The following is a 27,607-nucleotide window of genomic DNA, read 5'->3' on the forward strand; positions in this document are numbered from 1 at the left end:
ACACATTACACCGGTCAATTATGTTGTCGTAATTATAAGGATCATTTAGAAGTATATTGTAGGTGAGAAAGTTACACTGTTACAAGAATCAAGTTAGAAGGCCCTGTTTTCATAGTCAGCAAACGTATTGGCAGAATCTTGATTGTTGTGCCAGGGAAAGTCTAGTTTAGTTTGGGAATTTGGCGGACCACTGCTCCACTAAGCTGAGGGTGTTTTATTTTACAAACCTGTTCGGGACAAAGTAGAAAAAACTTTAGACCATCTCAGAGTAGGTCTAAGTTATGGCGCAGATGGTGTAATGGGATTTTGCTGAATTTCATGGATGCACAGGCAGACAGACTGTGTGATCGTACTCTGAATATCGAACCCTCTGTATCATTGTAGAAATCAATGAATTAAAAACATTATCATCTTTATTATATTTATTAAAATACACATACAAACAATAGGGGTGAAAGGCAGTTTCCTAGTCCTCTGGGCCACTGTGTGCCTCTGGCGTAGAAACTTAAAAGGGAATGAGAGTAACTAGTCTGGCCAGCCTCAGCAGCAACAACCAAAATGAAGTGTTTCTCTTTGCACATGCAGTATTTAGATACAGTGCATACATACTGTACATGAGATTTCATTTGTTCATTTCCTTTCAGATTGACGCTCTGAATCGCTTGTGATCGCTTTGCTGTCGCTCCTTCAGTTGGACAAAATGACTGTTTTGTGAGCCGCTAATCTCCTGATAGCGAGACTGTCATCTTTTATTCAGCAAACCAGCGGCGGCTGTGGCCTTTGTTGGGGAAATGGGGTGGGAGAACACACACACACACAACACATGAACACTTACACACCGTACGTGAGGCAGACAGTAGACTGTATAAGCAGATGGTGAGAAGTGAAGGAAGGGTTGAGTGGGAAAGGAGGTGTAGGGAACATGCTCAGGTGATGAGAAGAAAAAATGTGTTTGTCTAGGTGTGTATTGTATAGACTGAAAATGAGAACTTGTTTTGCTGCGTCGGTGTGATTCGCTGAGACAAGCAGGTGTAAAACTGTAATTAATAACACAACTAGCTGACTTCTGAAAATACACACCCATGTACACACAGGCAAAAACAAACAATAAAACCAAATGGCCTTAAAGCAGCAAATCTTTGAAGATAACCCTACTAAGAATTATTTTGATTGTATTTATATAAATTAAATATAGATATATACACTTGTATGTTTACTTGTGTTTATATTTATCAGTCCGACTTTTTCCGCTCAGAGGCCAGCAAGGGAATGAAACGCGATATATAGCTGGACACCTCTCAAATTGTGTTCGAGCAGGCATCTGAGCCGGTGTTACCGTTCAGAGTTGTGTCCAATAGAAACTTGAACCCACAAAAATGATCAATGTATATTAAAAGACATCATGTTGTAAAACAGAAGAGTTGTGTTTGCAAACAACACCGAATGGAACATCTGGTCAGCTTCTGACTTCTGCAAATTCACTAAACTACTATGGTGGAACAAATGAAGTCAGACAATATTTCCTTACCGTTTTAGCAGTAGCGTTAGACTTAGCGGTCTAAGTGGACACTATAATGATGCAAGCAGCCATCGGGCCACTCAGACTCTCATTTCACTCCTAAATGCACTCATCACTAATGAATCACAAGCTGCTTTAGCGCAGGCTGAGCACACACTAAATCCTTGGCCGAGCTCCAGTATGCAACACACACTGGCTTTGACAGAGATTGAGAGTGTGTGTCCAAGAGCCCCAATTACCTTCACATCCAATGTAAGACAACAAGCTGCAAAGCTAATTACAAGGCCGCCACATGGAGATGGGAAACACTGGAGCATGCACACTGGATAGCACCACGTCCTTGATTGTTTGTTTACAGCATATTCATCACAGGAATTAGTGCCGTTATATTATTATCATAAATGATGATTACAACCTCTGAGCCGGTGATCTTTATTGAGTCATCAATAAGAACGTGATTGCAGCATTGGCCAGATTGATTTACACTTCACGTCTCCTTGCCGGCAGATCAAATGATACAATATGCCCCCACGTGCACCATGTTGTCATTTGGTGAATCTCATAAATTCCTTTCATAGGCTATCAATCTGCTGATGATTATCCTGGGCATAAATATCACTGATGGTGGCTCTGGTTGGCTGGTAGTGATTGGACAGAGTAATTGGACCTAATGAATATGCCAACAGCTTGCTTCTTTTGCTCTCCATTAAACACAACTGGATTAGATTTACTGTGCTTACTTTAACAACTTAAAGACTCCATCAGTAGGGTACTTACTTTATTTTCACACACACGCACACACGCGGAATAGCTTAGCTCAGTAGATCAATGGCCTCTTGGTCAATGTCTCCTTTGGGAGGGTTATCTATCTGCACCTCACTAATGAAACACTCTGATCTCCTCAAGCGTGTGTGTTTATGCGTGTGAGCGTATGTGTGCATGGCCGGTGTTTATTGATACGTTGCATTTCTATTTGCTTGTCGGTTAATTACAGATTAGTTCTATTTGCAGCAAGATGCACCCAATTTAATTAAATTTGTACATTATTCTCGTAAACAACCCAATTACTTGATACATATTTTGTTTTATTTTGAGACACTTTTGTTTTATATTTTACTCTTATTCAGCATTGTTTTCCAACGTAACACGTTCTACTTCCTTATATGGAAATGCTGAGAGACATTCAGTCAGTTTTTATTTAAATTTAGGGAAACAATGAAGCCAATTATGGATCTTTTTAATCCTTAAAGGGGATTAGTTGCAATTTTTTTAACCTCACTGGACACTTTATGGGGTATGAGGTACATGGACAATAATGCTCGCTGAGAAGTGTTTAAGACAATTCAATCTCGCGTACAACCCCTGGGACGTTCAAAAATGTGAGTTTGCATTGGATCTCATTAGAATGCGTATGTGTAACTAATGTTGTGGCCAGTTTAATTGAGGTGAGTTTTGCAGTAAGAATTACAGCAATTTACCGCATCGTTATTTTAACGTCTGGCACCAGAAAACAAAGACGAAGGAGAACGCACAGTGCACCAACACTATCGCCCCACTTTCAGCCTTGCTCTGCTGGGGTTTGAGGGGAATAAATATTGTACAGGTTCCAGGGATTCAGCAAATGAAGACTTTTTTTCTAGAGTATTTGTGTTTGTTGAAATTCGCCAAGCTCTCCCATGTACTCTTTCAGAGCAGCCTGATTTATGATTATTTCATGACATCCCTATCAAATAGTTTTCATTGCTACAGCTTTGTACTACTTCCGTCTGCATCTGCATCATTACCACTTAAAACATTCAACTGCTTACTTATTGTTACTATTTTTCGAATTGGACCCGCTTTGGGTCTCTATTCACAAGGTTTGAACTAGTTACCACTCATGATTACACCTGAAACTAACCAGCACTCTGATCAATCTTAAAATTGGAATTAAGTCTACCAGCGACCTTAGCAACGACATTTTTTTTTTGTATCCACGCCGGTCTCTATTAAATTCTATTTTCTCTCTCCCCCCCTTGTCTCTTTGGTTTCCTCTCTTCACAGTTTGACGTGTTGAAGTGCTTCTTAAGGTAAGAGAGTCTCATTATTCCCTGATTTATTTTCACCCTCCCCACATCCTCAAAACACAGCATGCCAACAGCACGCTGTCCCATGTCCTGTCACAAAGCAATCTACACTGGCAAATGATGTTGAGCTCATTGCATGTTGTGTTCACATAAAAAAAAAAAAACACAACACAGAACCTTATCTGACACAGACTAGATAATTTGAACTAACACAAGAGTCGATCGGAAATGTCTTATTAGCGCCAAAGTAGTCATATTTTGTGTTTAAGAAAACAACAATAATAATTAGACATAATAAAAGAGAATGTTAAAAAGTAGCTGGTTTAAAATAATGGAAGTACAAATCACAACAATAGATGATGTAGTGTTGTATGTGTGCCGACATGAATTTTGGAATGCTGTAGCTGTCTGGTTATTAATTTTAAATGAATGGCTATTTGTTCACAATAGAGAGGAAAAAAACGAACGAAGCAACAGCTTGTTACTCAAAATGTTGGTAAGCTTGGCCACTCAGAAATCAAGGTGCCATGGTAAAGGTGAAGTGACTGAAGCAACAATGCGGCACACAAGCACCCAGTTCCATAAATGACCGCTATGATTAGCTCCAAGGCAAATTCAAAAATATGCGAGGCATCCTGGGTAGTCGAACAATATGAAAAGCCCAATAAAATTGTTAATCTTAAATCACCATGGCAATAGCTGAGATATGTTTTCTTTAATTACCACATAGTGTATCATCAAAGTGAATTAGAAGCTGTTTCTATAAGGTCACAATTCATTTCATACGTCTGCTTTAATGAGGCCGTAATTAGCTTTTCTATAACTGATGAGGTTGCATGGAATTTTAGACCTGATTTACTAAAGGTTTACGCTTGCAAAAATGGGCGCAAACTTGGTTTCTTACCAGCTAGAATTACATCTGCTCAACTTAAGCCCAGATTTGCCCTTTCATTAAATCTGTCATTCCTTTTTTCACCTGTGACTAACAAGCACTGTTAGAATAAATCATATTCAATGTAGTATCATTATACAAAATCTCAATCTTAATAAATCAGGAGGAACAAGCCTGCCAACAGCACGTGCAGTGTAAACACACAATTTAGTGTCTGCTATTTGGGATCTTAATAAATGAGGCCCAAAGTGAATAGTAGCACAACTACAGTACTTTGTGAATACATAGAAGAATCATCCATCAGTTAAAGTCTCACTTTGAGAGCCAGAGATTAAATGGGAGCGCCTGTGTTATTGAATTGTACGCTTCACACACAAACAATAATGATAACGTACAGTACAACAAATCCCCAGTCATCTCTAGCTGACTGTCACAAAGTGTTAGTCATAACCGCCTCCAACTTTTACCCAGCACATCCACTGTTATTATTTATTTGAAGATCAGGGCTTGCAGCTTGAGTATATCTCAAACTTATTACTCTCAGGCAGAGATGATGTGTTGTAATAGTCAGCTCAAATACCTCGAGTTGAGAAAAAAACGGCATGTACCAAGTAACAATGCTTCAGGAGTTTTTTTTTTTTTTTTCCTTCGCTTTTCAGTCGTCGCGGAGGTCTGTGCTTTGTGGTGCACTCACTATATATATTCAAAACAACATATAATGCTGCTTAAGAGTTTTGTACAGTATATACAGTATTACCTTGAATCACAGCCAATTGATTGGCACTATGACAAATAGTTGCAGGTTGTCTTATTCATTCAAGATAAATAATCACCTCCATCACTAATAGTCGTTTTTAATTATGTTACAGACCGAGGGTCAAACAAACAATCAGCATCAATCTAGGATGTACTCAATGATGAACATGTCACATAAACAACTTCTGTGCATTCAATATAAATTCAACAAAAAACAAGCCAACCTTCCTCGAGGCTCATTAATAATATTAATTCTCTTAATGCATTAATTAATGCATCCTAGCCTCAAAACTAGAAATTGTAATAGACTGCGAACTTTACAGGACATCTGATGAGAATAGTTTAAATATTTTCCATTGCAATCTAAAAATATCTTAAATGTCAAACTAATAAATTAGACTGCCAAGCAATAGCATGTTAGTGTACCCCTTGGTGTTTTATTTGCTTTGGTGCTCAAGGTTGTTTTGCCTCTCAGTGCATGCTTGTGTGTGCATGCACGTGTGTGTTAAAGCTCAGCCTCCCTCGCGTGGTGTGCGTCTGGTCACCACTATTTGGAGTGGACTCAGTTGGAGTTACGAATAGAACCTCATTAGTGGCTAAGCTTTGGCTAGCGCTCGTCCACTAAACGCACTTGAGGTCGCAAAGGCCCTTGTTTCAGTTGCATTGGCCCATCTGTCACATTGGCCCCAATTTGAGGCTTTTTCATGTGTGTGTATTCATCGTGGTAAGTCGAGGTAGAAAATAAATCAATATTATAACAAGCCCCCAAGTGTTGTTTAGCTCTTTTCATTGTATTCTATTTCTGATAAATTGGACTGAAGCACTCCCATCAGAATATTGCTTCTTGTGCTTCTTGTGTTGCCTCTCACAGAGCAAAACCCATCATCAAAAGTAATCATTTGACGCTCCTTTGTTACTCAACAGTGTCACCACATGGGCCAAGGACTATCCAGGGATGCCAAACTCATTTTTTTCACGGGCCATATTGTAGCCATACTTTAAACGCATATAGACTGCACAAAAAATTAATGAATAACAAGTTTTAAAATCAGTGACTACTAAAAAAAAAAAATTAAAATGTTTTAAAAAGATTGCTAGCAATCTCTCTATTTTTTTGAAGACAATTTGTCAATGCACAATTTGTCTTTGCGGGCCACATAAAACTATGCGGCGGGCTGTATATGGCCCCCGGGCCTTGGGTTTGACACCTATGCAATAGAAGTTCCAATGCACAGCATTTTTGGCGTAAATAAGAAAATAAATTTAGAGTAATTAACATCACTGTTGATGAAAGCTTAAGGTTACCTTTAGTCGTAAAGAAAATACATCTGGACTTGTAACAATGTCCTCTTGCGGCAAACCGTGTCATTGAATGTGCTCAACAGCGCTTAACAAACCAACTTGTGTTATGCTTTATGATCGTGACAAAACCCCTTTACAGTCGTAGTTTTAATAGCTCGGCTCAGCAGGAGAAAGGTTAATTACCGCATCCCGCTGCACGCACACACGTACGCACTCAGTGGGAAGCACTCAAGTCGATCAAAGACGCTGGCTCCATGTGTGTGCGTATGTGTGGCATATAAAGATGTAATCTAGCATCTGTTTGTCCTCGTTTCTCTCATCTCCCGACTGAAGCCTCGCTCGCCGTCACTTTGCCTAAATTCGCTCACTTCAATCCAAGCGCCTATTGTGGCAGAAAAATGTCAAAATTCCCCTTGGATTAAATTTCTTACACTTTGATAGCATGTGTGAATTGGGCAGGTCGCAAAAAAAAAGTAGGCCGCAATTTGAGAAGAAATGACAACCGAGCAGACTGAGGTGTTAAGTTGGTGTGATTCAGTGAATGATTGCTCTTATGATGCCTTGGGGCCAAACATACACACAAACACATACGCAAATGGCAAAGGAATACGTCTTCACTTTTAACAAATGTCCAATCATGAACCGTTCACAATGTCTTTTATCGTATTTGTCTTTCCTTCTACTCACTCCTTCCCTCACCGGTCTAGACGTATTCAGCAGCAGGTGCCGAAACTGGGAAGGGTGAGAAAAATGGGGTGAGGAGGAGGAGGGAAGAGGTTGGCAAGGGAGGAATGGAGCCGAGGGGATAAGGAAGACTGAGGGAAAGACATAGAGAGATTAATAGATCAAGCGGTGAGGCGTATGATGAAAGTTTAGAGAACGGAGAGCAAAAGAGGAGAGGAAAGGAGAGAAGGATGTGAGGTCAAGCTAATGGAGGCTTGGAGTGGAGAGGAAGTGGGAGATGTAAGTGAGAGGCTTTTTGAAAGCAAAAGGTCCTGCATGTGGGGAGGAAAGAACGCAGGACGAGATGGGGAGAAAAGTGCGAAATGACAAAGTGAAAAAAGGAGGAGAAGTAGTCCGAGGGAAATGTGTGGACTGAGAATCAATGGATTCATGGAGAGATTGTTTGAAGGATGATTTTTTTTTTTTTTTTTTTTTATGGGTAAGGTAGTGGGGCTCTGAGGTTGGGACGGTAAAACCATAGCTCATGCCTACACATCACGTTTATTTATGTGTGTGTGTTTGTGTAGTGTGTGTGTGTGTGTGTGTGTGTGTGTGTGTGTGTGTGTGTGTGTGTGTGTGTGTGTAGTTCCTCTCATTGGAGGATTCGCGCCATCTCATTTTTAACCAGTCAAATGGCAGTGCAAGTGCTTTAGAGTGAACGCACACACACACACTAGTACATGCTCCAAAAAGATATACATTTATGCAAATACACATATATAATAAACATACGCATACACACACGCGTCAAACTGGTAACCAACAGAAGCTGGTAAAAAAAAAAAAAAAAAAAAGGACAACCTTCTAGGTGGTAATGACTCCACATCAAAAGTGATTGGTCGCATTATTCATCAGCATTACTGGAAGTGATCAAAGTCACCTCAAAGTATTCATATCTACTCGGAGCATCTTTTGTGTTTCATCCATAACAAATCAAATGAGAAGACCACATTAGTATTAGTTATTGACAACCAGCGCAAATTTAAATATAAATAAATATATGTATGAATAAATAAGCAGAGAGAAAAATAAATGTGATACTGTAAACAGGAAATCAGAAATTCATTTTTTTTCATAAAATAGTTCAGCCCTATTGAGGTACTTACAGGTTCCTATCAAAAACATTATCATGTCTAAGTCCTCCTAGGCACTGCTACCATTTGTCTCCCCTCAAATAAAAGCTGCACCTCCTATGAACCCTCCCCGCGGTTGTTTAAATGAGAAAAGGGAATTTTAATAATTCCTTAGTATTGGCACCATGAAATGATGAGTTAAAAAGTAGAAGGACAAGGCGGTTATGTTATCCACTCAATCTAATTTTTCAGCTCTTGAAATGAAAGTTCATTTGGGCTGTTGTAATTTTCATGGTGACATTTCCTGCCACCAATTCAATCTGACCCCTGTCGGACTCCACATAAACTCAAGTTATCCTAAATACTAACAGTTTGGAGGAACTGAATTTAAAAACATTCATTTTAGTCTGTTCTAATTAAATTTCTGTAGATTCTCAACCGGTAAAGAATTGAGGGCAGCTGCATCAATGTTAGGAGAGGAAGAAGAGAGAGGAGATAGAAAATAGGTCACTTTGTTGCAAGGTCTGTGAGGCTTCATTAGGAACCCCTCAGCAGTTATTCCGGGGCTTCTTTTAATTCTGCTTCATATTCTTGCACCGGCTGGCTTTCAATATCAGGCTAACAATTGTCACCGTGTCGAAAGTGAAAAAACAATAAGAAGGTGTCTGGTCGGGTCGATCTCACACAATAACACCTGCGTGACATTTTTGCCACCTTTTCTTCTATTAATTCCGCTGAAATTAATCCTCACCTGCCGTGGTGCGAGAAATATCAGATGCTTCTTATACAAGTAAAGTTTTGCAACAGTGAAAGAAAAGTAGAACTGGTCAAATTTGATTCAAACTGCGTGAAAGAATTTTTTTATTGTACGGTTTATCTGCCTTTGATTCCATTACACTTGCTCATTTTTTTTTACATCGCGTCTGGATTTTAGACACTTTTTTTAATGTCTCTCACAATCACACACTCTTGTTTCGATAGCCTCGGGCTCAGTAGTGTCGAATACGTCTTAGAAAGTAGGACAGCGCTGAGTAATTTGTTGCCATACCAAATGATTCACAATTGTCGCCGGATATCTGACTCCGGGGCCACCCCAAGCACGTCTGAGATTATTAAGCCAAGACATGACGTGTTTCACAAAGGCTTTTTGTACACCTTATGTCAGTGGACTCTATTATGTTGCCAATTATTTAAAATTGACTTTATATTGCACATTCGACAGGCACAATCTGTGATGTCACTGTGTCTTAGCAACGCTAAATTTGGAGATGGTGAATGAAATGCAATATTAAAAAATGTGAATAGATTGACAATATTTTCCATATTGGAAAATATTTGGATTAGAAAGAGCAGCCATTCACACCTATGGCCGATTTAAAGTCTTTAGTTAACCCAACAAGGCTATAGGCCAGATTCGAACCCCGAACACCATGATGCGAATCGCTCGTCCACCATGTCACCACTATTTATAATATGTTTGTCTGTTTATTCATGAAACTCAACACTTTTACATGCTTAATTCTATGATTTTTATATTTTTTACTGTAAAAGACACCGATTTGTTGCAATGTCAAAACAATTTATTACCATAGTTAATTAGTTAGCCACTATCATAAAGCCTTAATTGTTCAGGCATTTTTGATATTGGTTAATATTGTAACAAAACTAGTGTAGGGATCCGTTAGGCGTGATGTTATACAACAAAGTATTAATTAATCTTTCTCCCAAGTCAACCGATAGCTCGCTTGCACAGCCAGCAGTGATACTGAAAAACCATCATAACTTTTGGACTACTGACAACCCTGATATATCCTTGGAGGTTCTCGTATGGATATTATGAAGTCATCCATCCATCCATGTTGCACACCGGTTATCCTCTTCAGCTGTCATGGGAAACTGAAACCTCTCCCAGACGACATCAGGCAAAAGGCAGACCCCAATCTGGATTACTCGTTGGTCAATTAAAGGGCTCGTATAGAAAGACAAGCAATCATAGGCACTGAGTGCAAAACGAACCCATTCCGCCTACACAAGTCGGGCGAGTGAATCACTGCACACCTTAACGTTATGAAGCCATCAAGGCTAAATTAATTTCACTCAGAAATGACTACGGGAGGCCGCAAGTTATTCAGCCCAGATACAAATTTAGTTTGCACATCCTACAGCACATTGCGATGCCTGATTTTGTGTTTTTTCTGTTAATACTGCATCATATTGTGCAGAACCATGATTGTGGATAGTGTGATATGGAGGTTTTGATTTAACACGGCGGTATCAAGATTTAATTGTAATTGTTGCTGGCCTCTCACAAAGCAGGTTTTCAAATTTCATTTGATGGTTACTGTGTGCTCCCAGTTTAATTCATGGTAAATTATTATCTATCCATTTTTTTCAAGATTTCTTTTCAACACAACTGGAGATTAAATGAAACTCAGTTGTCTCCTTAATTAAAAAAAATATTTTTCCCTGTATGTCCCTTCCAATTTTACAACTTCTCCACCTATCCATAGATAAACAGTCCCTTTCTGTTAAAATTGTGCTGTCCCCAAAAAAAAAAAAAAAAGGCAGCACATCTGCTGCCCTGCTTACCCACTTTCACTGATGTTGAGGCCAGTTGACAGAACCCCGAGAAGAACGTTTCACACATGCTGAGTGACTGAAGAGCCGCTGATTTGACCTGCTTGGGGTTAACAAATGAAAACTGGGACATCGCTTTGCATGAATCGTTTGGTTTGTCGAATTAACTTTTGTAGGTCTTTTAACTTTGTCACTACAGTCAAAGTTTCTTGTGGGATTTAATCAAAGTCCCTTAATCCATAAAGCAGTGATAATAAATATTTATCTTGTGCTGGAATTCAAGCATGGATTCTCACGTTAAACCTGACCATTCTGTTATTTTATGGACCGTGAAGTAGACGATCTGAAGTCACCGTGACCATAACGCCGTGCTCGGTATTACGAGCGGGCGCAGCAAGACCACTATTATTTTAAAGCAGTTATTTTCAGGTCAGTTCACGGAATATTTCTCCTTTCAAGTATTTCACCTCATATCTCAGGTAAATCCAGCAATTCAAACGGGACTTGCGGTTCTTTTGATGCGGATCGGGCAGGATGAGAAAGAGCTTAAATGATGACGTATTATTGCTTTAAACTTTTTTTTTTTAGGCTTCCACCGTGAGAGAAACTGGAAACTACAAAAACACACCTTATAGCACAGGTCGAGTAAACTATAAATGCCCGCTTTGACACAAGCTTCCCAAATGATCTAGTTTCTCTTTTTCCTTGCAAGGCTGCTGATGTCTTAATTACATTTTTGGCCCAGCACAAGTGTGATTAAAAAGGTGGTTTTCTACCTGAGGACAAAAGAAAGCCCACGGGGGAAAAAAAAAAAAAGATTTGGTTGACTGTAGCATTAGTGGACAATATTTGACATTTGAGTTTTTTGTGTGAAATAAATACTCTGACATTGATGATTAAAACTGAATGAAACTCTTTGATGGTACCTGAGTTTAAATTTCCTCATTCCTTACACATATCACACACAAGTGTCACACCCCTACCTTCATCAGTTTGACATTTTGACCCTAAAATAAAGTGCTGAAAAGTCAGAAATGATACAGACTGATGCCAAGTGTCCTAGTTCTACTTTGCAGAGCAGTCACTCCATAATATATGCTGCCATCATCATCTGCCCTTATTTAGTAAGTCGGTCACAAAGCAGAAATGCAGGGATGGTGTAGTAGCACAGACTAGCGGTAGCAATATGTTATGGCATCTTTCTCCCAAATGAAACATAATTGTGAACAACCTTTGATTGGAATTGAAGCTCAAGCTCTATGTCAACTGTAAACTGTTGTTTTAGGAAATTTCTATGTTTATGTATTTAAGATGGCAGAACAGATTGTAAGTGGTTAGCACATGTGCCTCACAGTTCTCGGGTTCTGAGTTCAAATCTGGCTTTCCTATGTGCAATTTGCACAATTTGACTTTTCTTCCAGTACTCTGGTTTTCTTGCAGGCGATTTACAAAAAAAAAAAAAAGCTGACATTTTCGCATTGTCATTGGGAATGGTCGCTCTATATGTGCCCTCCAGTCTAAGTCAGCTGGGATAAACTCCAGCACACTGTTGCCCCTAATGAGGCACGCCGTAAAGAATATATATGAATTGATACATGTATTTAAAATCACAGAAAAAAAAACTTCATCTTGAGCTCGTGACAGCTTCAACTTTGTGTGTTTTAATAGTCTTCACAGATGCCACTGCTGCCAGCAGGGTCATTTTAATTGCAAACCACCAGAGAGTTCACATTTTGTCTGTGCAAATGCCCACAGCGCCTCGCTGCTTACGTCGCACGCACTTCCGTGTCAGTCTTCACACGTGTGTCCTAATGCAAACCTTTTGATCTGTCAGAATGTGTGCTTATCATACTGAGGTGCTGCATGCTTTTCCCACACTGACTTTCCTGGCTACACATAAACACAGTCCGTTTTGCTGGCAAGAAGAGGCGAGCCTTTTAAAAGCCTTAAAAGCACCCCCCCCCTCCCTTCCAGTGTGGGAGCTGAAACTGGGGACCCCATTTGACCCATGTGCTTTTAGAACTTGGCTGTAGCATTTTAACCGAGGATGCACGCCGGTTACTACAACCCAAACACACACATGCACGCACACACCCACACATGAGAGCACCAGAGGGAACTTCGCCCAAAAGCTGGAGTTGAGTCTAAGAGTGTTGAATTTTGAAAGGCAAAGGCTTGCTTTTCTAATCTCCTCATCCCTTTCCCACTCTCCTACTGTGTTGCAGGAGAATTCTGGGGAGATTTCTGACTCTTTCAATCCTCAAAGATGAAGCAGCACCGGGGACCTGCTCACTGAGGCGGGTAAGATGACCTCCAAATGCAAACCGTTTCACATGAAACCTCGAAAGAATCATTCCGGGTTGGATTATATTTGGATGTAGGTTGCTACAAGTTTTTTTTATATGCAAAGAGAGGATTGTGGTAACACTAACCGATTTTCAACATGGAGACACACCACCTATTTATCATTTGTGGTGTATACGAGATATCGCCACATATATTGCAATCTCTCCAAGGAAAATAGTGAGGCTCCTCCCCCAAATCAGACTTCTGTCATAGTACCAAGACTTACCTGCAAGAGGCAGCATGGTGCCACAGGAAAGTCTTCCAGAGATTACAACGCAGGAAGAAATAGAAAATGACCTATGCTAATCTGAAAATGATTTTCCTTAGCTGTGTTTGGAATCCCTCCCTGGGGACCAGTTCAGGGTGTCCCCCGCCTCTCTCCTAAAGTACACCCGTGACCCACTTCCAGATCAGGGCAGGGAAAAAAAATCACACCACAGTTCTCAATCTTTCAGGGACATTCTGTAATTGAGTCTTTTCTTCCATCGGAAATGCTTAAATGCAGCCCGTACTGTAATGTGTAGCCTGCCTGCCTATGTAACTCCTGAGGGACAAAAATATGAAAATTTAACCAACATCCTCTCCAGAGTGGACAGACTTGCAAAAGAAGCAGACAAGACAGAGTGGCGATCCTCGTCTTTTTTTTTTAAAGGCCGCCTCTTATCCATTATTGACGATGTAGCTCTCCAACGCATCGCTGAGCTTTTGCTCTCATGTCGACTTTTGCATGGCGTCACCATTCTAAATATAAATCATGTGTTTAGCCCTTTCTGCCCTGTTAAAAGATGCATCAGAGATTATGTGCTCGACTTTCCAGTGCTGTTTTCTTTTTTCTTATTCTGAGATGGAAATCATGCACAAAAAACAGTTTTAAGATTAATCTTAGTTTTAGTCTTATATTATTATTTAATCTTATTATAATATTATTACTAACATGATGACTTTGAAATCACACTGTAGGTTCATTTAATAAGAAAGTAAGAAAGAAAAGAAACAGTTTTAACTCTTAGGTCAGGTTGATCAATAGGTGTAGAATTCAATCTTGTCTAAAGGTGGCAGTGGAGCAACATACCCGACACAAAATGATCAATTTTTACTGGAAGTTATCTATCTGTCTCTCTGTCTGTCTGTTTATTTTGTCATAAAGCTGGTGCAAGTCTTTCCATATTCTTAATTTTGCATTGACCAAAAAAAACAACAACACTGATGACTTATAATTTACGTAAAAATTATTTGTCAGGTTCATACAGTTCTTTTTGTCTTGCTTAAAAAAAGTCGCTCCTGTTGCTACAGTTTTTCTTTTAAATTTTGTATTAACTGTAAAAATACAAATCTCTAATAATAATACGGTATTCTTAACTGTTTAAAAGGATATTTGGTTTAAAGTGGATGAAAAACACATCACACATAAGAAATAAATGAAAGAGCTGATTGTTGTGGATATGAACGTTAGGAGGAAGAACCACATTTTTAATTGGGTCTTGAGGTGAAAAAGTTTGTGAATCCCAGCTGTCGAGAAATTGATCGGCCCATTTTGGCATCCAGGGCATCTGCAAGCCCGCACTTCATTTATCTTCATCAAAGAGACAAGCTTATCAAGCAAATGACTCTTCCTGGGCGAGAAGACAAATTATTGATCAAGTTTACAGAAAGTTTATACTCTTCTCTTGTACTGTATTTCAGCTCCTACTTCAAAGTGTCCAGCTGGATGATGAAACATGACTAAAGGTAATGTGTGTGCACGCATGACTTTATGCTGCTGCAAGGTGATGCTGTTGATTTTATGACTTATGTTGGAAATGGCTGCCGGGATTAGTGTGTGAGGTTGCTATTGTAACAGTGCATATTAGTGCTGAAAGGAGACCTGAGTGGGATATGAGGGGCGTACAGAGTGAGGTGGGGGGGTGGAATTGGAAATTACGTGCCTCCAGCCAATGTGTGTGCATCTCGTCTTGCAAGGAATGTGATTGGGACAGCATGCACACACAGAAAGACACACTCGCATATGTTGTGTCTACAAAGGAGTGACACAGCGTAGGTTGTGATAACCTGCATGTGTCCCTCACAGACCAACAAGTGACATAATGAGTGGGTTGTGTTTGGTATCACTTCCATTGCCATATCAGTGGAGATGTTATGACGCAGAATATATTGAAGATGAGACATTTGCTGTCAGGTTAGGTCGTAGTGGGAATCGTTGTAGTTATTGCCAAGGTGTTGTGTTTTCATATGGTGAAAACATATTGTCGCTCTTTGATGAAGTGTTTTTGTAGGCACAATAAAGATGTGTCCAAAAAACACAGAGATACAGTGCTCCAAGATATATATTTTTTTACTTTTAATAACCATTTCAAGAATGAAGGCATTTAACATTTCCCTTTTCTTGCTTGAAATTCAAAATGTATTTATTTTAATTTGGTGGGTATCTCTGAAGTGGAATCTTTTGGGTTTCCATCTAAATTAGAAATGTTTGGCCTTTGTAGTGATTTGCATTATATTGAGCGGCATTGTGCCATGATCGTCGAATGAATAATTTTTATAAATGAATAATTTTATTTGTTTTAGGTGGTATAGTGTTGAAAGCCTAAAAAAAAAAATTCTAAGGAAGGTTGAAAGTGTCTTCTATCCTGCGATTTAGCATTCAAAGGAGACAAAATTGCTCATGCAGAGGTCAGTGTCACAATGGTTAAAGGAAGGATTTCTAGGAAACCCAAATGAAGAATTTGAAATTTTCAAATGCCCCAGAAAAGATAGATGTAAAACATAAGCTGCACTAAAACATTCTCAGACTTCCCCGAAAATCATCTGCCATTTAACTGGAAGCCGCATTGAAAATGATCCCTTTTTAATATCATTAGACAAGGATTTGAATTAATTCAGCCTGGAACATCAAGATTATGTTCGGGCAACATTCTGTGTGAAGCAGAAACTCCACTTTGCTCTTGTGTGTCTTTCAAGCTCCTACTAGTTCAGCTAAATGAAGGCAATGTTGAAATCATTTCAGTACTATTTCAATAGGGCTGCAGTTATTTTGTGGCATTTATTTCTTTTTCTTCCTCTTTTTAATAATAGACACTGCTGTTGGTACAAATGTTGGAACACTCCATTTGCAATTCTATCATCACGGAATATGGCATTTTCATGGCCAGTGTTTGTGAGTTATGTGACGATTTTTGTGGCCACAATAAGTTGTTGGCAAGGCACAATAATGTGACAATTTGGGCTTTATTGTGCACATGATGGTTGCACATGTTGCTGAACAAATCAAATCATCAATCAAATATCAAGCACTTTGTGTCACGGAATATTCTGCAAACAGCTTTTGAGGATGTGTTGGAAGCCTAGACCGCATGTTTTTCACAGACTGTTGCTTTAGAATTGTTTTATATAAATATATTATATAATAAATAGTATATATGTGCATTTATTAATAATAAAATATCAAAATAAAGTCAGCAAAAGAAAAATATATTTTCCATGTTTTATTTGCGTTAGAAAAATACAGATAACTGTGTGGAGAACATAATTTTTAAATATGCATGATGATATATTTATATAAAACAGTATGTGCTGCAGTATTTCATATGTATTAAACATTTAATTTTTTTATTCATAGTTGTAATAAGTAGTAAAAATGTGTACATTTTATTGATCCATTTTATTGTTGCTGAGGTATGACAATAAATGTATTCATTTTCTTAGATAGTGTCAGTTGAAAATTGGTCATTAAACAAATGAGTTAAATGATGCAATACTTTCAATATTGTTTAATTTGAGTTGAGGGACTTGCTTTCATTGCATATGAGCGAACAAAGGCATAACATTTTATTCCTTATGATATTTTATTCCTTATGCTGATGCTGAAGTATCCAATATGTAGAGGAAATGAGAATTAACGCAGCTATCAAAACTATACGTGTGTTTTAAGACTTTAATTTCTTAAACCCCAATCTTCAAAACAACAACCTGCCAGAACCTTTTTGCGGGGAAGGAGATAAACCGACCTGACATGACCCTTTGATTTGATTTGACATTTAAAAGAAGCCTTGAGTCTTTGCAGCCCAGCCAAGCAATCACACGCACTTAAACACGCTTTGTCTCCCGTATCTGCACAATGTGCAGCCTGCTGTGCCATCGAGCCATCCTGCACCTTGCAAGACTCGGCTTCACACAAGGATAACACCCAGACCTTTCTTCAAAAGAGAATTTTGCATTGGCCGCGTGGAATGGGACCTCGGTATTGTGGAGTCTTGGCCAGATATGACGGAGAACAAAGAGTAGGCAGATTAGTGGGCACGAGGAAGAGGTCGGCGCCTGACAGGCCGTCTCTTGGCAGCTCCTCCCAAATCTCACCACTCTCCCTAATGAAGTCTGAGGGAGACATGATCCCCCTGGTGTCTTTTTGACTTTCTATTTGCCGAGCTCTGTCCGTTTCCCTTCCTGTGAGGTGAGCATGTGGGCGAGAGGAGAAATAGAGTGTGTCTTATCGCTTCATTAGCCCGTGGATTTCTGGGTCATTCGTAGCCTTGTTCCTACTGTCTCACATGCTGTAATTACCCTCACATGAGTCACACCATATAATTAGGATGGCCCCAGACCCGCTCGGTGGGGCCCACACACACATGCACGCACAAAAACACATCAATGTTGGTTTTAGCATGCAGTACAATTCTAATGAGATTATGTTGGATGAGGGTGCAGCTCATAATTAATCATCACATACATGACTTCTAATTTTCTTCGAATAAATTACATTTTTCAATCAGGGGTCGGGCTAGACTCTTAGTTCTCCCTAAATCGAAATGATTTTAAATTAATCTAAATTGAATGAAGTAAGTCAGCTGTGTTCACTCCCACAATGGCGCAAATGCCCCTTTCTAATCCACCCGTCTACAAAAATACCTTAAAGACAACTCCACCCATGTGAATATTTAGACTGATAGATGAGCAAAGATGTATTATTTGTAGGAAATATAAAATACTACTTTTTAGACCCTTTACCATAGCACATTATAATATCTTACTGCATTGTAGCAGGCTATCAATGGGCGAGGGTGACGTTTTCCCATAGTCTCCGCTTTCTGCATCCTTTTTTTTTTTTATAACACTTGTCCTCATTAGGGTCACGGGTGAGCTGGAGCCGATTCCGGCCGACTTTGGCCAAGAAGCGAGGGTACACACTGAAATAGTTGCCAGCCAATCACAGTGAGGGGTGGGTGGTTTTGGAGGGGATTCACTTCCTATCCAGCTTGTACTATATTGTTCTGCGGCTCACAGACAGAGGAATAAAATTGCTTGCCAGTTTTTTTTTACAGGTGCTTCTGTGCTAGTTACTGTCAAAACAAGCACGATACTTCACTAATAAAATGAACAAAGTGACGTTTGACGTAGGCTCTCCTATAAGAGACAACATAAATCTGCACTTGGCCATAAAAAAGAAGCTAGTGAACTAATTCTATCCTGCCATCCATTCTCAAGGTGATAAATAATAAACACTTTCCCACAGTGGTACATAAAAACAACTTCTCTTGTTTTCCATCATCTGTCTACTCTCAAAATCTTTCAGTTTGTACTGGATTTATTCTACTGACTGAAAAGGGAATGGAGAAATGCAAAGAGTACAGGCCAATGTTTTGTCAGGTGTCTATGGTATTACGTACATGTAATAGGAAAGGGGCCTTCTGATCTTTTATATACCGATACACGCACGCACACACACACTCACGCACACACGATGATGGATTAGGGCGGGGATTATGGAAGCATCCCATGGCTGCAAATCAAGCCGAGACAGATCAATGTCATTCTTCATAGACTGGACAAGTATTAGGAATGTACAGTTAAGTCAGGATGAATAAGAATATCTTGATGAAATTTAAAATGAGGCAAGAAAAAGAATCCGGTACGTTTAACATACATTTAACATTTTTTACAACATACTGCAACATACTATAGGCACTCAAACAGTGAAATGTTTCGCAAATAAATAAATAAATAAATAAATAGCCACTCTAACCCTAGACGGGGCGGTATTTCACATATCACCGAGAATAATTACAATAGACAGACTTTGGACAAGACGTTACGTCAAAATCTATTTTTACGGTCAGACATAGTGTTCTGAAGTTCGCATGTTTAATCATGTTCAGTGTTTTGGTTGTTTTAAGTCGATCTCTACTGAAATGTTCACGTCGGCGTTTAGCCTTGCTGCGGTTTGTTGTCATGGACTTGTGTTGTTATTCAAATGCGCTGTTTTCTATCAGACTGACATTTTGCAGTATATGAAAACCATTGTGTGCTCTTGGCCACCATCGTGCATTGAAGACGCTTTGATATGGTGTTTAAAAATCCAGCCACATAGCACTCAGTCATATGCTGCTCATCCATGATGGAACACTCGTCATTCGCTGACTGAGTTCCTCAGTCTGTGGTGAGCTCCGCTTCGGCTTGGCTGCATCTCGCATGTCTCGGGCCACCAGACATCTGTCATCAGCACGCAACTCACTGGAGGTCTGCGGCTCCCCATGAGGTTGTCTTTTCTACCACTGTCAAATACAATCAACCTCTTCATGTCCTTATTTTTTTTCACTTCACCCTACGTGTTTCTTCCTGGCCTCATTGACATATCTCCTCCCCTTCTTTCAGCACGTTGCAATACACAACCAGCAATTTGCCAATCACGCCCACGATAACACCCACGTATACGGATACACGCACACGAGGCGTACGGGCCACAAGAGTTGCTGTGGTGTATAATGGTACATAATTGGCTATTGTGGGTTGGCAAAAGAAACCAATCACTGTGACAGCCACTTTGCGGGGACCTGTGTGAATATGTCTGCACGCATGCAAAACACACACTTTTGAAGAATTAGCCAATCCAAAATGCACATCCCTTGTGTGTTTACATCCCTGTTATGGTTACATTTAAGTCCAAATAAGCTACTCAAAAGAATTCCGGTGGAGGTTTGTGTCTTGCAGCGTGACAAAATGCAGCCATGCAATTCTTCACGAATATGGTCGCTGCTCAGCTTGTCACTCGTCACCCATTTGGAGGGAGTCAGCAACCCTGGTTAATGGGCTGTCATCTTGCCAGGGAACCTGATGACTCCAATTGCTTCAAACTCCCAACATATTGTTGTTCTTTTGGCGGGCAGGGGGTGCAGGGTTCACACAAAACTCGAGCTGAATTTAGTTGGATTTCAGAGGAAAAATAGAGCCGAACCTTTAAGGTCAAACAATCTTTTTTTTTTCCTCTATTTTTTTTTTTATAAACTCTTTTTCCCCAAGAAAATTAATCAAGGCAATGTTTTGAGTAACATGTCTGCCCAAAGCCAAGCCCCCTTATACATGAACGTGATCCTCAGACATGGTCATTCATAACAGCAATTCCAAAAGTGCATGGCCAGTGTTAATAATGTCTGCTATGTTGGTAGCATGACTTACTATAAGTCAAGTCAAGTCAAGTCAAATTTACTTGTATAGCCCTAAATCACAAGCAGTCTCAAAGGGCTTCACATAGACAAACAATTGACAATTATTCTCAAAGCATCCCCTATAACATAACACCGTGACTGTCGTCGATTTGACCTTTTAAATTTTCAATTAATTCATAAAAAGATAATAAATATAGCTGCTGAACAGAAATACTGCTAATTCTACTTTTGAATACTCTCAGCTGCCTGAGGTTTCTTCTCTTTGCTTCTCTTGTCATTTTACCTTATATCAATTATTTAGTAAAAGATATATTTATTTATGTATCATCCTGGTTTCATTTTTTGTTTGTTTTGACCGAAGGGTCTACAAACGCTATCAGTGCTGTATATTCTATTCTTAACACTCCTTGTTGTGGCTCTGTTTTTGTTCTTCTTTGTTTTGGTTCCACGAAAAAGAAAATGCAAAACACGTGTTGCTCTCACTCAGCCTTGATTTTTGCTCAACTGATGTCTCGTGCAGAGTCCCTCATGATTACAGCTTAAATACTGAGGTTTGTGCGACTTTAGGCGCATTTTGCTCCAAACTATTTGATTTCCGAATTGTACAGTCAACCGCCAAGGCCTTTCAACTTTCCTTGGCTTTTCCTCTGTAGCTCACTGTTATTAGCTGTGAACAGATTTTTGTGGGATAGGCTGTATAAACAAAAGTAATGTTATGAAAATAATGTGTCCGAAACTATGGAATTGTGGAAAATATTATGTTTGTAGCATATGGCATGTCAACCATGTTTGTTGAATGAGTGTCCACCATGTATAGGATATCTATAGATGTTTACGTAACTTGAATAATGTTCAGTTCTGCTCAAAAATAGTGTTTTAGCCACACTTGAAAACACCTCGAGCTCCACAAGCATGGCATGTGGAAGGTGACTCATTTTATACTCATGTTCGCCTTTTTTCTATTGTTCCCTTTAAACCTTCGCCAAGTTTTGTCATTCATTTTTCCCCACTTTCCCCCCCTTCTTACCCTTTACATTTTCGTCCTCATTCAACACATACACAGACTACCCTTTGTTTATGAAGTCTGTGTGTGTGTGTGTGCTCAGTGTACAATATCCTCCTCAAATATGATCTTTTCTCAATTGCTAATAGGTGCTACCGTGAAGATACGCACATCAACGTGCATTCTTCATCTTCCCAAACAGCTCAATATGCCCAAATGCAATTTTCTCCATGAGGAAAGAGCAAGCTGGATGTTCATCATTCTGCAGTCCCCTCTTAGTTTTTAATAAAAGCTTCTTCACGCTTGCTAGGCTGCTTTCTCTTGTGCCACCCCCCCCACCCCCTTTCCGCCTCACTCCGTCACCCTCTCATTTTCAGTCCTTTGTCACAAATAAACACAACACACATACTGCAGGGTCATACCTTCCTGCTTTGTGCAGATCTGACATAGTATATCCGTCTCTTGGACATGATTAAAGTGCATATCGCAGCTCGGTTGCTTTGCAGTGCTACTTTACATTCTGAGACCACAACGCCACCATACAGCCCAGCCAAGCGCATCTTGTGTTGTATGTGTGGAAAAAAACAAAAATCACTCACAATGAAGATTGCAGTGCTTTTATAGAGTGAAATAACAGACTTCAATTTGCGTTTTCAAAGGATCACAAATAGACTTTTTCTCCCCGGCTAAACCAGTTCAAGGTTCGCTATTGTGAGCGCTATATGAACATATTTATGACTAGAATAAAATAGTGGCGCCTTTTAACTGCACAATAGGGGATGTCACATAAGGAAAAATGTGTGCTCTAAAGCGGAACGCTAAAGACTGTCATTGTGTTGTTGTCGTCACGTTTATTGTGCTTATATGATCCGTGTCATAGTGAGAAGGGTGTCAGTGATGAAAAAATATAAGAGAATGAATTCTCTAGAATTGAATTTGAAACAAGGTCGTGTTTTCGCAACAAAAGAAATCCAATAAATTCCAAAGTAGAAAGTCAGCACAATGTTAAGATGAGGAATGTTAAGGATCTTGTTCAATGACGACAAGGAAATGGCCTCATTTGTTAGTTTTGTTTAATCATCAACCCAAAGTCTATTCATGTAATAGTTAACTATATTTTCTGACAAAGACGTGGATGTGGCAAGTCTCTGGAGAAAGATTTGCTGGTCTGGTCACGCACTGAAGGTCGAGTAACCTTGTAGGGAAATTTTGGCATTAACATGTTGCAATTTATTCAAACAATAAGATACTGTAACTTTTTCTCCAAATATTCTAGTTTTATTATTAAAAATGTATAACTTTATTTTACAAACATTACAATATAATCATCATGAATTTCTTCTCTGAAATGCCTCTCATATCATGTGATGACTTTCTGATCCAACAATCCAATTCCAAGGCAGAATGCCGCCCGGCAACAAGCGAGCGTAATTTGCTCATAATCAATTGTGGAAATAGAAAAGAGCTTTACACAGCAGACTTGCGTGTGTAAATCGTATAGCAAATGTTGAGTGAATGAATATTCAAGGCTCAATTTTTTATTTTAATGGAGGGTGGAGTGTCCACGTTTTCGCCAACACTATCACTCATTAACCGTCCGCGGTTGAGGCGAGTTGTGCAAAAAGGAAGGCGCTGCGGCTGCAGCTATGATACTGACATTAATTCAAATGTCATGGCTTTAATGGCCATTCCACTCTACACCCACCTCATAAGTCACGAGCTGAACTTTCAAGGTGACACAACAAGCTTCCCTTTCTTTTATAAACATTTTGTTAATCCTCTTGTCCATTGTTAACGTGGCTTTGTTGTTTGTGCTGATTGAAATTCCAGGTCTTAATATTTGTGCTGCTGCAAAAATACATCTGGATGTGTGAATATGACAATTCCAGTTGTTTTTACACTGTGAGAGACAAACAGAGGCTCTTCAGTTTTTATCACTCTGACTCGAAATGCCAGAAAAATGACTCCAACCGTTGAGAAGTGATAAATTAATTGGTTGATGGTATGGTGTGGTGTGCTGATTTATTTATATGTCTTGGAGGTTCCGTGGGTTACAAACAGCCGCAGTACGTGCAAAACCTTGGAATTCCAAACCCCTACGTTGATAAATATTCATCAGTAAGACTCCTTGATTATGTGATGGAGAGGCGCTAGAAAGCGTCGATTTGCATTTACACAGTCAGGGGTGTGAATTGACTGACGCAATGTCTGATGAAAAGACACAGCGAGTATTTAGCGGCGGTCTATACGATCAACACGCTAGTGCCTGCGGTGCATTGCGGGGGCGCCGACAAGAAGGCCCATCAAATAGAGCTCGACGTGCTATTTCACCCACTGAAGTTATCTCGATAGCGAGACCCTTATCTCTAATGTGCTGAGTTATTATCTTTTGAGTGCGGCGAGTGTGTGATTGAAACTGTGCACAGCTGTTTGTGTACACTAAGGAGCCCACTGTGTGTTGTGGCATTAACAGTCAGAAGTGAAAATACCCATTTTGAATATGGAATATCAATTTGTGAAGTGGTGGGGAGTAGGAATGTTGATAACGCTCGACATGGTATTGATGGAGTGATTATGTGATCATCAATATATAGGATAAGCAATTCATCCTTTGATGCTCTCTAAATTAATAACTCTAAGTAACCATTTTCAGATTTTTCAGTCATGTTTGTTTTGAAATGTGCATTGTAAATTTTGACAACTGGTATATTATATATAATATAATATTTCTAATCAAGCAATTAAAATATCACAATATTCATAACATTTTTTTAAGGACAGCATATGCCTCCAGTTTCTGATGCATCAGGAGGTAAAAATCTTTAGTGATTAAGTATTAAAGTTCATATTTATAATTCACACAGAAACATTAAAAGGATGAGCCCTTGAACCCTTTTGCTCACCCCGCAGCGAACCAAAACAGCACATAAACAGCCTCAGAAAGCGGAGAAATTTCCCATAAATACTTTGTCAAGACATGAAGAAGTGAGTTTAAATACAAAAAGGCCTCCCCCATATGCAATTCTGTAAATTTGTAAACAACCCTGGCTGCTATTTGCAGAAACGCATTCATATGTACAATGCTGTATTTCTTCTTTTTGTCCCGACCGATATTATTGTAATTTTCCATTGTTCCTGATTGCTTCTATTCAAAATATACCGATAACACCCTCACTTGGCGTGTATTTACCGTCTTTTTTTTCCTTCGGTATGTGAGGCCTTTCAAGCCTGACCGTGAGTGCACGCATGTGATTGTGCGTGTGTGCGGTCCAGCCTGGGGTTGCGTTATCTTGTAACCACTGAGCTGAAGAGTTTCTGCAACAAAAGCGCGTTTATACTCCTCCATCTCATTTACATCGCCCTAATGGGAATCTGCTGCACCACTGATTATATTTGGTGTTCAAGGTCAGCACACCCAGATTAGTGAGTGTGTGCGTGCATGTGCGTCTCTTTGGATGTCGTCTTGTGCACCAATATTGTTTTGTTTAAGATTCCGGCTTCCTTTTATCCCTTGTGCAAACAGTCCTGTTAAGACGCTCACAAACGTGGTGTCTGCAGAAGTTTGTGGTTTAAATTTTGCTTACCCCAACTGTTGTTAGTTAGCCTCAATGCCCTGAAAATTAGTTGCTGTCATTCCCTGTATTATTTATTTGATAAAAAAATCCCACAAAACCGCACTGATGGGATAACACATCTTTGAAAGGAACTCTTTGGCATAGAGACGAAGACAGTACTGTACACACAGTGGACTGATTTTTTTTTTTCAACATGCGTTTTTTGTTTGAGTAATCAACACTGATGCACAAAGCCAAGTCACGACATCGAATTAGAACTTCTCTTTAAAATGCTTCGAGCAGCAAAGAGGATCTGATGAGGATGAATTTAGCGTTTGTGTTTTTGCAATACGGTCATAAAATGAAAATATTTTGGGTGAATTGCTAGGTCAAGTTGTTTGTATTTTTAGCCACACAATAGCTTGTGAAATGCCCAACAAGAAGAGAAGAAGAATACTAGGAATAGCAGAAAAGGACAATTCTTGCGAAACAGACCCAAAAATTAGTTCGAGAATCTAAGTATGCTTGAGCATATGAACGCAAATGAGGATAATCACTTGTCATTAAGCAAAAAGCATTAATAAGCAATTTTCACGACTGCCTTCCTGATTGTTTAAACCATTGAGAATACTGAGAAGAAAAATATGTAATTGAGGCTGACAAAGGCAATTATCCCAAGACCAGCCCCAAAACCAAATAATTTATGAGTCTGTTATCGGAAAAAACAACACAAAATAATTATTGATGGATGGCAGATTTGATCTGAAACGTTGAAATGGTCCATACAACAGAAAGGGTAGCCACCCACTCTTGCCACTCAGTCACATAATAATTGATTCAGTGATCATTAAAAATGTGTTGATTACATATATAACACACTGTTAAGTAATCCTGTCAAGCAGTTGAGTGAAAACAGAGTGCACTATTGGCTGGAACCAGCAGGGTCGCTGTTGAATAGATGTAGATTAGTTTTGCTGTCAAAAGAAGACCGACTCAACTTCAGCTATGGGAGATTCCGTTACATCCATCCACGTGGTCTCAACAATCTCTCAATACATCACTAGCATGGAAACTGGAGTTCAGAACATTCTGAGAATAGGAGATCCTCACAGTCTATTAAAAAAAGTTAACTTGAAAAGACCAATTGTACATCCCAAGTATGACCTAGTTAAATATTATAAAACTTAAATGTTACAAACACGATAATTGGTGCCATACATTGTGCATCCCTTGGTATCTGGGGTCAAAACACCACATTAAAATGATTTACCCACCTATGTTTAATTAGAAAGCTATGTGGATGAACCACAGCTTTGGAGACTGGGTTGGAGGGCCATACATAATATACAAGTTAAGTGGTTTCATAGGACCCTCTATGTTGAGAGACTAAATTATGAAAAGTCTGGATTTTAAGGACAAATGCAATTGCACGGGACATTTTTTTACCCAGTGATGAAGGAAGGCTGGCAGGGAGTCACTGTAGAATATTCTACCCCTCAAAGCGGCACGACATCTACGTGTTCTAACTTCCCTCCACCAAAGCGTCAATACGGCATCTGCCTTTCCTGAGTCGTGTTCACGCTGGGCAGGAAATTATTGGAGCGAGAGAGAGCATGATTGAACGCGAGACCGAGAGAGCGAGAGAGAGAGCGTGAGGGGGTGGGAGGAGAGAGAGGCAGGGAGGGAGGGAAAAGACGCGCGGGCTGGATCGTTTGGGCAGAGCGGCTGCAGCCACGGTGGATGTTAACACGAGGCAGGCAACGGACGGACAGCTTCAGTCTGCTCACGTTGACTTTTCCATCCACACGGGCAGGATGCTGATATGGTGAGTCGGCATTTGCGCCTAGAATTGTTTTGCATCAACTTCTGCCGATTACTGTCTGAAGGCAACGGCGCGCATCCAATCGGTGGTGCGTCGCAGACCTCTGATGACTGACACCTCAGCCTTCTTCTTCAGGTTGCTTTTGATTGATGTTCTGATCAGTAGATTTTTCCCATGGGGATTGGTGTTCAATCATGTGGGCTTTCGTTTCGAGATCTTGACATCGACAGTAGTCAATTGCAGTGTAGGAGCATTTTATTATTTCACTGTCCTGTCAGCACAGGGCAACTCTAAAAATGGGCTTTTACAGCCTCCTGCTTATGATGACCGACTTGCCGCCCGTCTGGTTCCTGGTACTCCCACTCCGAATCTGCACAGGGGGCATTTCCGAGAGCCTAGACTGTGCGAGAATTTGATGAGAACACAAATAAATGTGTGCAAAATTACATGAACAATTTAGGCTGAGGAGGACGCACCGGATTACCGGGGAATATTTTCCCTCCACCAACCTCTTTCCAATCAAATTAGAACACCATGA

General features: G+C 39.7%; 1 protein-coding gene across 3 annotated transcripts in view; it reads left to right on the forward strand.

The window, feature by feature from the left end:
* Positions 1-27,607, forward strand: part of LOC148399409 (receptor-type tyrosine-protein phosphatase delta-like) — a 143,367-nt gene that overhangs the window by 43,862 nt on the left and 71,898 nt on the right. For 2 of the 3 annotated variants that reach the window (XM_088373937.1, XM_088373938.1), the window contains 3 exons: positions 3,563-3,588; positions 13,134-13,209; positions 14,938-14,982. The gene's annotated coding sequence lies outside the window, so the exon portion shown is untranslated. Of the gene's footprint in view, positions 1-3,562; positions 3,589-13,133; positions 13,210-14,937; positions 14,983-26,957; positions 27,073-27,607 lie in introns of those variants that run through there. The other variant, XM_088373939.1, reaches the window with a different exon arrangement.

The sequence above is a fragment of the Syngnathus floridae genome, chromosome 4, assembly GCF_059516105.1.
Source record: "Syngnathus floridae isolate MCC-2025c chromosome 4, RoL_Sflo_1.0, whole genome shotgun sequence".
NCBI classification, from domain to species: Eukaryota; Metazoa; Chordata; class Actinopteri; order Syngnathiformes; family Syngnathidae; genus Syngnathus; species Syngnathus floridae.